This window comes from Glandiceps talaboti, chromosome 21, assembly GCF_964340395.1.
Source record: "Glandiceps talaboti chromosome 21, keGlaTala1.1, whole genome shotgun sequence".
Lineage (NCBI taxonomy): Eukaryota > Metazoa > Hemichordata > Enteropneusta > Spengelidae > Glandiceps > Glandiceps talaboti.
Window position 1 is genome coordinate 5,591,540 of NC_135569.1, and position 15,017 is coordinate 5,606,556.

General features: G+C 36.2%; 1 long non-coding RNA gene across 1 annotated transcript in view; it reads left to right on the forward strand.

The window, feature by feature from the left end:
• The window catches only part of LOC144451166 (uncharacterized), a 22,387-nt gene extending 12,050 nt beyond the window's left edge, over positions 1–10,337 (forward strand). Inside the window, exon 4 of the long non-coding RNA XR_013482288.1 lies at positions 10,233–10,337. This is a non-coding gene — a long non-coding RNA (uncharacterized LOC144451166). The remainder of the gene's footprint in view (positions 1–10,232) is intronic.
• Positions 10,338–15,017: the final 4,680 nt, after the last annotated feature.

A 15,017-nucleotide genomic window follows, 5' to 3' on the forward strand; every position in this document is an offset into this window, starting at 1 on the left:
CTCTCAATCAATCTTGTGATGATTACAGCCAGCTTGTACGTTATATTTGACATGATAAAGTTAGTTGTGTTCTTCATGACTAACATTTTGTTGAGATATGCAAACGGTTAAGTCACATACATCAGCCTTTCAGTGAATGATTTTGGCGTGAGCGCGCATGGTGCTCTAGAAGTCGAAAGGTGACGACAATTGCTCACTCAAAGGTTGAATTTTACATAAAATAAAGGCAAAGCCTGATCATGTAGCTGAAATAGAGAAAGCAACGTCACAAAACCGCTAGGCCTCTATGAGTAAAGTTGAAATGACTTTGCGGAAAATTACCCTGGATTGTGAGAATCGTGCACGTGGGAGGGGGGCGCTATCTGCATGATGACTTTTGGTCTATGTGCAAATGCACATCGACCAGCCACGTGTTTATTTACTAGCACTGATGCGTGTTATCTATCTACACATGTTTACTGAGATGTAGTAAACATGTTAGCTTATGAAAAGAAAATAATCTGGACCTACACATTACTTTAGTACTTGCATCTTATTTCAGAGATAAATAAAATGCGAAAACATAAAATAACAACAATAAAAAACAAAATAAGTGAATTACGGACCAGGAATTAATTTTGTTGCATCAACGTTGTCGGACTTCTTGTCATCCAGGGACCATTTTTTTCGGCATGACCCCTTTGTGTATGACCTATATAGAGAACATTCACTCGATCTAATTTTACCTTATTCTTTTTTTCTCTTCTGATTTATTGCACATTATGCACTGGTATTGTTATTCCTACAGGGTCTTGATGGGGTGGACCGTCTCAACTGCCTGGGGACCACTTATGGAGTACACAATCAGACATCGCAATGGAATTGGCATTACCATTGTTAAAGTCTGGCAAAGATATTGACGATGTTGACTCTCTTTGTTTTTTTTGTATTGCACTTCAACCCTCCCTCTACCCAATGCAACCCTTGAACGCAATAAATTGGTTTGTAATCACCCTATATGATTCATTAGTTCCAAAAACAGGGCTGTAAATTATCGCGTCGCACGTGTATTTTAATCTCTGCTGACAAGATAATTATTTGGACACTATCTATACCCTGGTCGACCTTCATTTTATTTCAACTTGGCTCTATTGTTATAGTTCTTGTAACCTTGTTATTGTCGGTTTATATAGTCATGGGACTGTAGTCAGGTCACTGTGACCGATATGATCTCTTTTGAAGTGTTACACTAAGTCCTGTACTAAGCACTGGGATGAACATTGCGAGTGTTCTATAATATGACGTATCTTTCACTTTATTTATTTATTTATTTATTTATTTATTTATTTATTTATTTATTTATTTATTTATTTATTTATTTATTTATTTATTTATTTATTTATTTATTTATTTATTTATTTATTTATCATATATCCATCTATTGATCATCGATCGATCGATTTTTGATTGATTGATTGATCGATCGATCGATCGATCGGGCGAGTGAGTGAGTGAGTGATGGATGGATTGATTGAGCGGATTGATTGATTGATTAGGCGCAAGGACCATATGAAAAGGAGAACATTAAACGTATACAAATACTGTCACAAAAAAGTACCGCTGTTAACTTTTTTGGAAAATATGACGAGTATTTGACACTCATTTTGGAGTCTTTTGGAGATATTTCCACAACCATGTCATCTTGAGAGATCATTTTGTCTAGGTAGATATGTAGAACTGTTATAGTAAGATTTTTGTTGAGCCAGACGATAAAATGTAGCAGTGGTAGTAAGATTTTTGTTGAGCCAGACGATAAAATGTAGCAATGTTAGTGAGAATTTTGTTGAGCCAGACGATAAGATATAGCAGTGGTAGTAAGATTTTTGTTGAGCCAGACGCTAAAATGTAGCAAAATTAGTAAGATTTTTGTTGAGCCAGACATTAAAATGTAGCAATGTTAGTAAGATTTTTGTTGAGCCAGACGCTAAAATGTAGCAATGTTAATAATATTTTTGTTGAGCCAGACGATAAAATGTAGCAATGTTAGTTAGATTTTTGTCATTCCAGGTGACATTCCGTTTCATTTCATTATTTAGCATTACATAAATTGCGCGCGATTGTCAATTAACGCCAAATTGAATTATTTGTTTTACCTCCATTGTTCTTGCAGTGGTCCATTGTTGCTTCATGGGTATTAGCAGACATACATATGTATTAGATGAACACTGAATACTCCTTACTCCTTACTGCTTATTACCTATATATGAATAATCATGGGTACAACTACAAGGCGAAAAAAGTTTCAAATTTGTGTTTGTTAGCAATCGTGTATTTCATCGAGTCAGACGACTTTTGGGTTTTATTGTATGATTATGGGGATTAGCGATAGGTAAACCTTAGGGTTCTGGAGAATCATTTCATGATTTCACATGACAAAAAATTCGCTCAGTTGCATGCCAATTGAAACTTTTTTTTCTTTCAGTGGTACAATTTTTATGATATTATATATATTATAATATTTTTTACATGAACAATGCATATTCATGACTTTATCCGAAGGAAATAAGCACTCAGGAGTCATGAATATTCAATGTTCATCTAATCCATATTCATGTTTGCTAAGACCTATGAGTCACAATAGTGGTAAGTATTGGTTCAATTTCAATTGATGTTTCTTGGCAACCAAGCGACATTCATGTCATGTGAAATCATGCCATTATTCTCCAGAACCCAACGTTTATGAAAAGGCCTAATAAAAAGAAATTATGTGGTTCCTATTACGCTCAATTTTAGAATAGGTGGGGTAGGTAGAATTTTTTTTCTGTGTGAGTGTCTAGTTCAGGTTTTCCATTGATTTCCATATGGTCTCTGTGTTATTGGTATCTTTTTTATCAAATGTACAGCCATTACAGATTGCAAGAACAGTTTTTCTTTTTAAGCTGATGTCAGTTATTTCTCGTCAGAATTTTTGCGATTTTTTGAAATATTTTCTTTCTCTTGAATACGTAAACAAGTTTAGGGTCGTCAGTGAAAAGCGAGGTGGGGTCGGGTGACCGGAACCAAAAATTATTGTTTAGGCCTAATACCTTTATTTCCTGAAGTGGCTTTCCCAGGAAGGGATAATGGAAGAATTTATATGAAAAAGACGGAATATCACAGTTTCTTTGTTTGTAGTCAAAGAATGGTGAGTTGTTGCTAGCCCTAACATTGCATCGGTTATACGTTATGTTACAGCTCGTTTCATGTTAGTATTCACTTAGTCTGGCTCTATTTGATATAACTATGCTGAAACCAACAAGAAACTGCATATCCTACACTTTAAGATAGCAAGGTTGAACAGTTTCTCAAGTTGCTACATTTTATCGCAATGAAGTGAACCAAAATGTTGTCAAATGCAGACATCAAAACATTAGCGTCCGCCTGTCTGCGTCTAGTTACAGCACATTTATATGATTCATTTCATTCAGACTAAATATAACAAGAAATTGTGACTTTGCTGTCAGGTGCAGTTTCTCATTTGTTTCTGCGTGGTTGTATCAAACGGAGCCAGTGAACGCTAACATGAAATGGGTGGTCAATACAAATATTATTTTAAGTAAGTATCGACAATTGTGCCCTCAGTTACATTACAATACACTACACTGTGTTATTTATGACGAATGTGAGGTTTTACAGTTACAGGTGTGACATTGTTCATCAAAACTGAATAAACATCTCTTAAACCTTATAAATACAAATTTACAAATGGGCCACTGGAACTCGTCCAACAACCATCATGCTTTGCAATTCTTGTCTCTTAAAACCTGTATGTGAATTAAGTAGGACACTAAACGAGACAAATATACGACGAATGCCGACACGTACAAATGGACAGACCGTAATCTTGTTGCCGAGCATCTCTCGTCAAACCGGGATAAATGATTACAAGTGTTTTAATGTGATAACACTTTTAAATGGTGACCCCTGACACTAAATCGCAAGGCTGACGAGTTAAAGATAGGAGTATCACACGTACACGCAGTTCCGCTTTTTTTGGGTCACATTTCAGTCTTGTGCATGGAGTGTGGACTTTCTTTTGTGTGTTACAAATGAATGAAGTGGAAATACCGAAAAGTAAAATGGCATAGTCCTCAGTCTTTTTTTTTCTCCAAGGTGTCTATTCGTTGCTATTCTATTCTTTCCTGTATATAGTCTGTCCTTGCCGAGCCTTTGTATTCATTCGTTAAACTGTCATTGCTTTCTCTATCTGTCAAATATTTTCCTCACATTTCCTTCCCCTTTCCTTGTCTGTTTTTTCTCTGCCACCCCTCCCTCCCTCCCCTTCCCCCTCCCTTCCCTTCTCCCTTCCCTTCTCCCTTCCCTTCTCCCTTTCCTTTCCTTTCCTTTCCGTTCCTTTCCTTTCCTCTCCTTTCCTTTCCTTCCCCTTCTCTCCCCTCCCCTCCCCTCCCCTCACACAGCGAGTTTTCTCCAAATGTTGAAACTGTAACAGCAATGTCTTTCAGTTCATTCGATTCCAGCCAGCCAGCGTATAGTAGTACTCTATGATTGAGTCAGACTTCTAGAGAAAAGTACGTCGAGTGAAGGGTAACGATTGACTAGTCCTGATATTTAGGACATTTGTGATAAAAATTAGGTTATCTTGTATTTCTCTGTCTCTATACCACCTTCATACATGCACGTAATGTCTAGTTTTTTTGCTTTGAAGAAACCGATAATGATATATCGCCAAAGCGATGTCACTTGTTAGTTGGGATTTGCCTCTTTATAATTCTCCAGCATGGCTCGTCTCCAAATATCGAATAAATAAGATGACCCCCCACCCACTCTCCTTTCTTTTAGCGAAGTGAAGCTGATGTTAACTTCTAGAGTACACTAAACGCTTTTAAACCCAGAAGTTCTTCTAACATGGTGGAGTTTGTAAAACTACTGCGATATTCAATTATTTGTCCTATTTAAAAAAAATGATAGGTAAATGAGAACCCGTCTGTAAATGTATGGCAAACGCGTGGGTTGACCATTGCGCAGTTTAAAAACACATCACGTTCTCACATCGTGATTGTTTAACTTCATAGCAAATTAACAGGTCTTTGCACGTAACAAAGAAATGATAATGGCTATCTTTTGGGAATATGTAAACAATACTTGAAGTCAGTTAATACACGTACAAATGTATTTTGTTATCCGCTGATCACATGATGTCAGCCGCCAAAATCATTTGATCGGCTGATGAAACACTTCAAGTTAGACTATATCGTGAATGTCTTCACTTGTTTCTCAGGCGACGTATAAAGTTTTGACATACGTCACCATCAAACGAGCCATGACCAACTTACCTTTATGCCTTATTAGCTTTAGCTGGATTGATACATTTGTTTTCATCAAACCCCTCCAACCCCCCGAGCTTGCTATAATACTATGTCAAGCTGACGTATACGATTACCTAGGGGTCACAAATCAATAACTAACCATTTCATAAATTGTTGCTGTCTGTAACAAGTAATGGGTCCGTACTTGACTAGTCGTGACAACACACGGACATTACGTTATTCAAAGTGTACATGGAACCAATACATTTACATGTGTAACATTTTACTATTTCCCATTTATTTTTGCCTGGTTTATAAATAAATTTCATTCTGCTTCAGGTGACTTAATTTTATATGCACTCAGCCAAAGTTGTAATTTCCTCATTGTACTGTCTAAAGGAAAATTGGGCTTATTTGTTGTTGTATGTTTTCATGGTGGAACTTTTGGCATGTTGTGTTGTTAACATGAAAGTTCGCCAAATTGGAATGAACTTTAACAGGCTCTACCCCTTGAACGAAGGAGTTTCGCTTTCTGATGGATGGGTTATGCGATAAGCTGGGCCATTCCCTCCGGATCTTGATTTTTGGTTCGTTAATGACATTTGCTGAGCGAATAAGTAACTTCATTGCAGCTATCAGTACCATCCATTCGTTCATAAACAGTGCAGCAAGAGATTTACCTTGCCCAAAATTTTCGTATCAGGGGCCAGTTATTTTTACAAAAGCCGAAAATGTGGTCGGTGTTTGTAAAATTTATTGGCACTAAGTGTAGTGTAGGTAGGAACAGAAGTGACATTGGCTAGCTATTCTTAAGAGTCTGCGTAGTATGCTTCATTGTTGCCGCAAAGTGTAATACATGGTTTTACGACGATCTGAACAACCTTCAAAGTCACACTACAATACTCTTTTGTTACAACTACTCACCCATTCAAAACACTGAGTTGTTACCTAGTAAAAGAGCAGCATGTCATCATCTTTGGTATCATCAGAAAGATAACGGCTAATCTTATCTAACAACCGATACATTGCCCTACGACATGCATGGCCCATTTCAGTATATGTTTATGCATACGGTCATTGACTGTTCTCGTGTTTGCCCTACTTCTCTCACCCACCCTCGTTCTACAGACAGCATGTCGAAGATAGTTGATAAGTTTACGCGCCAGTACAGTAACAACCCTGTCCAATATTTTATACTACAGTCTGGTGTATATTCAAGAGGATTTCATTCGTCTGTCTAACAACTTCAGTCAGACGAAATAAAGTTTATCAGGAGTACACGTTTTAATATTTTCTTTCAATTTTCTCCAACTGAAACTAGGACACTTTCCTTTTTCCATAGAGATCTTTACATACGAGTTATCTGATACATTATAAATTCATAATCCCACAAACATCTATCCAGCCGTCGATCAAGTATACTTAGAACTCTGTCACTTTAAACAGTAGTAGTAGAAGTAGTAGTAGTAGTAGTAGTAGTAGTAGTAGTAGTAGTAGTAGTAGTAGTAGTAGTAGTAGTAGTGGTGGTGGTGGTGGTGGTAGTAGTAGTAGTAGTAATAGTAGTAGTAGTAGTGGTAGTAGTAGTAGTAGTAGTGGTGGTGGTGGTGGTGGTGGTAGTAGTAGTAATAGTAGTAGTAGTAGTAGTAGTAGTAGTAGTGGTAGTAGTAGTAGTAGTGGTGGTGGTAGTAGTAGTGGTGGTAGTAGTAGTGGTGGTGGTGGTGGTGGTAGTAGTAGTAGTAGTGGTGGTGGTAGTAGCAGTATTAGTAGTAGTAGTGGTAGTAGTAGTAGTGGTAGTAGTAGTAGTAGTAGTAGTAGTAGTAGTAGTAGTAGTAGTAGTAGTAGTAGTAGTAGTAGTAGTAGTAGTAGTAGTAGTACTAGTAGTAGTATTATGGGGGGAGGCAAATAAGCTTCGACATAGTGAAATATATGTGTAGTTGTATTTAGATTTTAGCCATGTACACCCCATACTACAGGTTCACCAGCTGACTGGAGTTAATGGCATCTCGATAATTTAGGGTCAATGAGTCTGATAACTTTGGTCATGTATATCTTTGCTAAATTTTGCCGCTTTTGTGTTTACTAAAACAACCAATGAATCATCTGTTATCATTTGGAATTTTTGATACAGCTCCTTTCTTACATTTGGAAACAAGCCAGACAAACAAACGAACAGACAAACAAAACAGCAATTTATACCTGTTAGTTGCACTCAACACGAAGTAACTAGGGCAATATTGTTATGTAGTTACAAAACCAATCATTACTATATATGGTAAGTTCTGCCGTACCGTAAAACCAAAGTACAAAACGTTATATGTTCCCCATTGCCTTATACCAATCATTACTACATGTGGTAAGTTCAGCATTGCCTTAAACCAATCATTACTACATTTATTAAATTCAGCATTGCCTTAAACCAATCATTACTACATTTATTAAATTCATCATTGCCTTAAACCAATCATTACTACATGTGGTTATTTCAGCATTGCCTTAAACCAATCATTACTACATGTGGTTATTTCAGCATTGCCTTAAACCAATCATTACTACATGTGGTAAGTTCAGCATTGCCTTAAACCAATCATTACTACATTTATTAAATTCAGCATTGCCTTAAACCAATCATTACTACATGTGGTTATTTCAGCATTGCCTTAAACCAATCATTACTACATGTGGTAAGTTCAGCATTGCCTTAAACCAATGATTACTACATTTATTAAATTCAGCATTGCCTTAAACCAATCATTACTACATGTGGTTATTTCAGCATTGCCTTAAACCAATCATTACTACATGTGGTAAGTTTAGCATTGCCTTAAACCAATCATTACTACATTTAGTAAATTCAGCATTGCCTTAAACCAATCATTACTACATGTGGTAAGTTCAGCATTACCTTAAATCAATCATTACTATATGTGGTTATTTCAGCATTGCCTTAAACCAATGATTACTACATGTGGTAAGTTTAGCATTGCCTTAAACCAATCATTACTACATTTAGTAAATTCAGCATTGCCTTAAACCAATCATTACTACATGTGGTAAGTTCAGCATTGCCTTAAACCAATCATTACTACATGTAGTATATTCAGCATTGCCTTAAACCAATCATTACTACATGTGGTAAGTTCAGCATTGCCTTAAATCAATCATTACTACATGTGGTTATTTCAACATTACCTTAAACCAATCATTACTACATGTTGTTATTTCAGCATTGCCTTAAACCAATCATTACTACATGTGGTTATTTCAGCATTGCCTTAAACCAATCATTACTACAAGTAGTAAGTTCAGCATTACCTTAAACCAATCATTACTACATTTGGTACGTTCAGCATTGCCGTAAACTATCCATTATTACATGTGGTAAGTTCAGCAAGACCAAATTGTAGGGCCACAGATGTGTGGAAATTGACTGCTACAAAATCACAAGTATAAACATTCAGAAAATGCAAGAACTAATTTTTTTGTCTGGCTTGACATACATTTTACTAACATTGCTACATTCTCTGTGCATTACCATACTTATCATAGGAGATTGTAATTACTACAGTGTGTATACTTTCTGCGATAAGCGAAATGTCGTTTGTAAGGTGGGAATATTCATTGAAGAGTGCTTTGGTACAATGTAACGATTTAGCGAATATCTGCTATAAATATACTATCAAATCAGAGTGAGCATAGCGTTTATAAGTGGTACAATGTTATTTTACGTCTCTCACTGTTGTATTTATTTTACAAATGACATAAAAACAAAGTACAATCACTGATAGCATGCGAGCATTATATCTGTGAAAACAAAGCAACATCATTGTCTGGTGAAACAAACAAGATTCAAACAGAAATCTAGTTCGGTTGTGTTACCAGTAAGATAAAATGTAACATTTCGTTTATGTATCAGTGCTCGTTGCAAAATACATTTTGTGATATGTGAAGTAATGTGGTGTCACATACTTGTAACTCTATAGCCTTTCTGGTTTGGTAGTAACAGTAACTTAAGCAAAAGAAATGTAGTTTTGATAAGAATTTTTGAACCAGACGAGATAATGTAACAATGTTTCAACGACTTTTGTCAAGCCAGACGATAAAATGTAACAGTGTTTCTGAACTTTTGTCGAGCTAGTAGGCGACTCTCTGTTTCAGGTTTAGTGGTTTTCATTGGTAGTGTTTCCGTAAATTGAGTAGGCTTGCTGCACCTGGTCTGGTACACAGATATTGTACATTAGATACTATACTGTGATGAAGTCAACGCTCGCTGTGACCCAATTACACACCTGAAGGTCATCGTCTCTTAAGCGCACTGAAAGCGCAGATAAATAAATAACCCTCTCTTCACGCAAACCCCAAAGTACAGAGCGGTGGGACGAGTAAAGTACCTGCGTTTGGATTTCTTGTGGCTAATCATCAACCGAAAACAACCATTGTTATTCTAAATAAAATACAAAGGGCTTTCAAACGACTTCAAGGCCGAAAGCATTGTTCGAAGTTCTTTTCATTTTCTACTCCTCTAAATTCTCAAACTTTTCGATTAAATGACCAGTGTAGCATGTGCATTGTCTTTTAGGTGGAGCACAAACTTGCCTATATCTGCCGTTGAAGTGCAAACTTTGTTCTGGTTACCCAATTCCTTCACCTTCTCGTTTCTGCTGTTCCTTCCACTCTGTCACCTCCCCCTGTAAAATGAAATGATTGAATGAAAACGATGAATCCTCTTATCAACGCATCCATTGAATTCGGGACCGCAATACCAGCTTGTAGTAGCTTATAGTTATTCCTTTCTCGTGTGTTCGGTTAGCTTGATTACAAATTGAATTTACCTTTTTTTTAAATATATTTTATGACTTTAAAATATATATTTTATGACATCACAATAAAATTATTCTTTTGTAAAATAAAATTATAAGATTAGTAAAAAAAATTATGGATTTTTTTCAGACAATAATTCAGAAATGCGTAAAATTGTACCAACAAAAAAGACAGAGTCAAGTCAAAGAAATCACCGTTTCATCATTCAGTCGTTGGACCAATAACCTCAGGGCGTGGATTTTGACCGCTAGATTTATCCTTGACCGTGGACTCTGGTGGCGACGTGACGTGAAGTACCATTGTAAGGCCAAAGTCCGCTGATAACCAAGAGCAATCTTGGGCGACAGCCAGGGAGAATCCAAACCCAGACAGACAGTAAATATCATTTTCACCACACCACCACACATGTAAACATATTTCTCAAGTTATCTAGCTGATTGTATCTCAGGCATACACGTTTTACCGGAAGACTTTGCACTCAAGGTAAAAAAACAAAACCCACAAAAAGACAAAATATTTCTGCTTAAATAAACATGGGGGTCAAGGCGGCCAATAAATGGATCACAAATCTAGGCAGCACATTATGCAAGTTTGTTACTGTTAACTGTTATTTCAATAAAAATGAAACCCCAAAGTTTAATGAAATTATGTATGTATACATACATACATACATATACATACATACATACATACATACATACATACATACATACATACATACATACATATATACTATATATATATATATATATATATATATATATATATATATGTATGTATGTATGTATGTATGTATGTATGTATGTATGTATGTATGTATGTATGTATGTATGTATGTATGTATGTATGTATGTATGTATGTATGTATGTATGTATATATGTATGTATGTATGTATACGTGTATAGGTAGCTCATACAGAAAACATGTTCTGTTGATATCTATTGATCACAGTAGGCCATCATTCGAGGTCCTTGTTCATTTTCCTCGGGAAGTATTTACACAATTGGAAGGCTATCAAGAAGGAGCAAACATAAATCGTACGATTAAATACGGAAGGTCTGCAGTAGAGACGAAACAATACCCCCTGCATAGATTTGTCGACGTTAAACGACTGTCATTACCCTACAACATAGAAAAGGTCGTGTGAAATTGAAGTAGATGAAAGTAAACGTGATAAGGGTCACAACTAAATAAAACTCTTAACGGATAGAGTGCAGTAGAAACTGGCCTATATTGGCAAGGATATGGAGGCAGTAAGAATCAATGCGAGCGAACTAATGGTGAACCTATCCTTAGGACGTATCACCTTTATGAAAACATTAGTTAATCGTTTCCAAAGAGTAAATTAACATATGCCATGCCAAGTATATCCACCGAAATGATTTCTTTAGATTCTTGTTTGCTTTCTGTAGATTCTTGTTTGTTTGTTTGTTTGTTTGTTTGCTTGCTTGTCTGTCTGTCTGTCTGTCTGTCTGTCTGTCTGTCTGTCTGTCTGTCTGTCTGTCTGTCTGTCTGTCTGTCTGTCTGTCTGTCTGTCTGTATGTCTGTCTGTCTGTCTGTCTGTCTGTCTGTCTGTCCGTCCGTCCGTCTGTCCGCCCGCCCGCCCGTCCGTCCGTCTGTCTGTCTGTCTGTCTGTCTGTCTGTCTGTCTGTCTGTCTGTCTGTCTGTCTGTCAGTTTTTGCTAATGTTAAATGCGCCAGGACTAATTTTCCTGAAAATCAAAGTTATTCTAATCTCCTCAAATGTAGCCATATACAAGCTTGCTCTTGTTTGTTTGTTTGTTTGTTAAATGTTAAACGTTAAATGTGTCGGGACTAATTTCCCTCAAATCAAAGTTATCTGAATAATCGACCTTCAAAATGTTTGCCGTACAACATTTTGCTCCTGGTCCTTTCGTATTAATAAAAGAAATTTGACGTTCACCACAATTTGTTTTCGACAATATTTTGTCACAGTGCTCGGAAGTCATTTTTGGATTGTGAAATTTGTTTATTTAAGTATCATTTTGACCTCCGTTTATAATATTTGTTAGGTGACCCTGGTCTTTTTTAAACTGGGGATTAATTTGAGCTCTCTTGACCGAAGTAACAGCAAAAGTGTAAGACTTGTATATCTAAGGCAGGTACTATACGTTGATTTATGTATGGCACAGTCCACCATCTTGTCGACCAAAACAGCATTGGATAACAACAATCGAGAAATGTTGTTGTAATAGTTTTTAATTTACCACAGAGCAATAGTCAACCTTTAGGATTAAAAACATGTACTGAAGAATGAACAAGTAAAATATAAGAACAACACCACCCTCTCAACCCCTTAACCCCAAAAAAACCAACAAAGCAAACATAAAAACAAACAAAATTTTCCTCATAGTATTTGAAGAGACAGATACACACTGTACACTGAATAACATAATTCAGCCGAAACCGCGTACATTTTTTTTCAAAGTTTAGTTGGTCCATTTCCGAGTCGAATATTATCTTCGCATGCCAAATAAAATAAATTTAGCTCTTAACAGCACATATTAAAAAAAATGAAGTCCTGAGATAAAATTAAATGAATCTGTGATTACTCGGTTAATAGAACAAATTTAAAGTGAAAATATTGTATTTGTAGTATGTGTGTCTGTATTGTATCACAAAGTCCACTGGTCAGTAACAATGACTCATGCTTCTGAGTGTAATTATCTGAATGATGTGCGTCAAGTGATAGATAAACCATTTAGGATAGGTGTGTGTATTGAACAGGTTATCAGTCGTATACTTTAGAGTTGGTGTTTGTGCGTACTTCTACAGAAACCGTGTCATCTCTTATCAATTGCTGCATGTGACTAGCGAGTGGCTAGAAATCCAACTTAATTTAGTCAAATAAATAGATGTAAGTACACATGCTATGTATGTTGCGTATAGTAATGTATTTAAGTGATATAAAATTTATATGCAGACATTGTATGCTCATTTATTAGATAGATAGAATAGTAGATAGATAGATAGACAGACAGATAGCTATATAGTTAGACAAACAGAGATAGATGGGTAGGTGAATGCATGGATAGACATACATACATACATACATACATACATACATACATTATACATACATACATACATACATACATACATACATACATACATACACCCATCCATACATCTATACATCCATCCATCCATCCATCCATCCATACATACATACATACATACATACATACATACATACATACATACATACATACATACATACATACATACATACACACACTGAAAACACACTATAGATGACATGGAGAACAACCTGCGAAATACTCTCAAATTTGTTCTCAGTAAAGATTTTCATTTCTAGAACAATTGAGAAATTTGAAAATCCGTACACGTCAATTAAAAAAGTAGAAACAAGACATTACAGTTGCCCAAAGTCAGTTATATTGACATCAATAACAGAAATGCAGCTATCTATCGAAGGACGTGCATAACGTCACAGATGACTGGGTTAGGCTTTGTACACATGGGTTAATTTTTTAGGTAGGTACAACAGAAAGTGTATGAGTAAAGGGTCCTGTACGTAGACCCAGTGATGTGTAAGTAGTAAGAATAAACCACTCTCCCCTTGGAGATATATACTTATGTGGCGTCTTAACGATGGGACCCCCCCTCCTCACAAAGACGTATATTTTTTTTCGGGGTAGTTAACGTTGTTGGAGAGTTGTTTTATCGGACGACGACTGTGGTTCGGATTTTTTAAGTTTGTGAAGGTAATTGCGAGCTTGAGTGATAACATGCTATCTAGTTCGACTTCGACTTCAAAGGTTAAACCTTACATTGCGAGGAGAGATAGAAACAGAGGAGAGGTGGATAGAGAGAGAGGGACAGAGAGAGAGGGACAGAGAGAGAGAGAGAGAGAGAGAGAGAGAGAGAGAGAGAGAGAGAGAGAGAGAGAGGGGGAGAGACAGACAAACAAACAGGGAAGAGAGAAATGAGACGCGATATCCTATAATCTTCTGACACGATATCAGTGACCAGCTGGTCTGTGCTGAAAGTACTAGTTAGACACTCACCGGGTATTGTCCTACAGTAGCTTGACACACTTGTTGAGCATCGGGACTCGATGCGCATGCGTATCGTTTCAGTTTATTTTATTTTATTTTATAAGATCAACTTTTCAGTGCAAATTTCACATGAGTAAAACAAGTTCATGGAGCAGTTAAAACGGGAACGTTTCAACACAAGTGATTATTTCAACTATCCATAGATTCTTGGTACAAAAATAACTAGCGTAGAGCTTGTAGGCTCATGGTTAACAAGAAGAGATATTTGTTCGCGCGCGCGCGCACATACACACACACACACACACACTCACTCACACACACACACACACACACAGATATATATATATATATATATATATATATATATATATATATATATATATATATATATATATATATATATATATATATATATATATATATATATACTCGTGGATTTTAAGTTTTATAAACACATACCCTGATAAATGAAAACAAAATTCGTACCACAGTCATAATAAACAGAGTTGAAACTTTTAATTTGAGGTATTTTGTAACTGTATTACTGTAATATGTATACTACAACAAGGCAAAAGTGAACATGTAGGAAGATAACTAATTCCATACTATATATGTTTACTAATGAGAGCTTTCTAAATCACTTATATATTACAGTGCAGTACACTCAGAACTGTTATGTGACCGACCGCATGTTCACAACTGTGCTTGTATTGATGTCATGGAGGTTTTTGACCACTTTATATGATAATGAATATTTGGTCCAAAAGTCCGACCCTACCTTGCTTTCACAAAGTTCCACCTCTTGACCAATCACTAATCGAGTTTCCGCATCTCGACCAATCAGAAGTTGATTTTGCCAATTGAGGGTCAA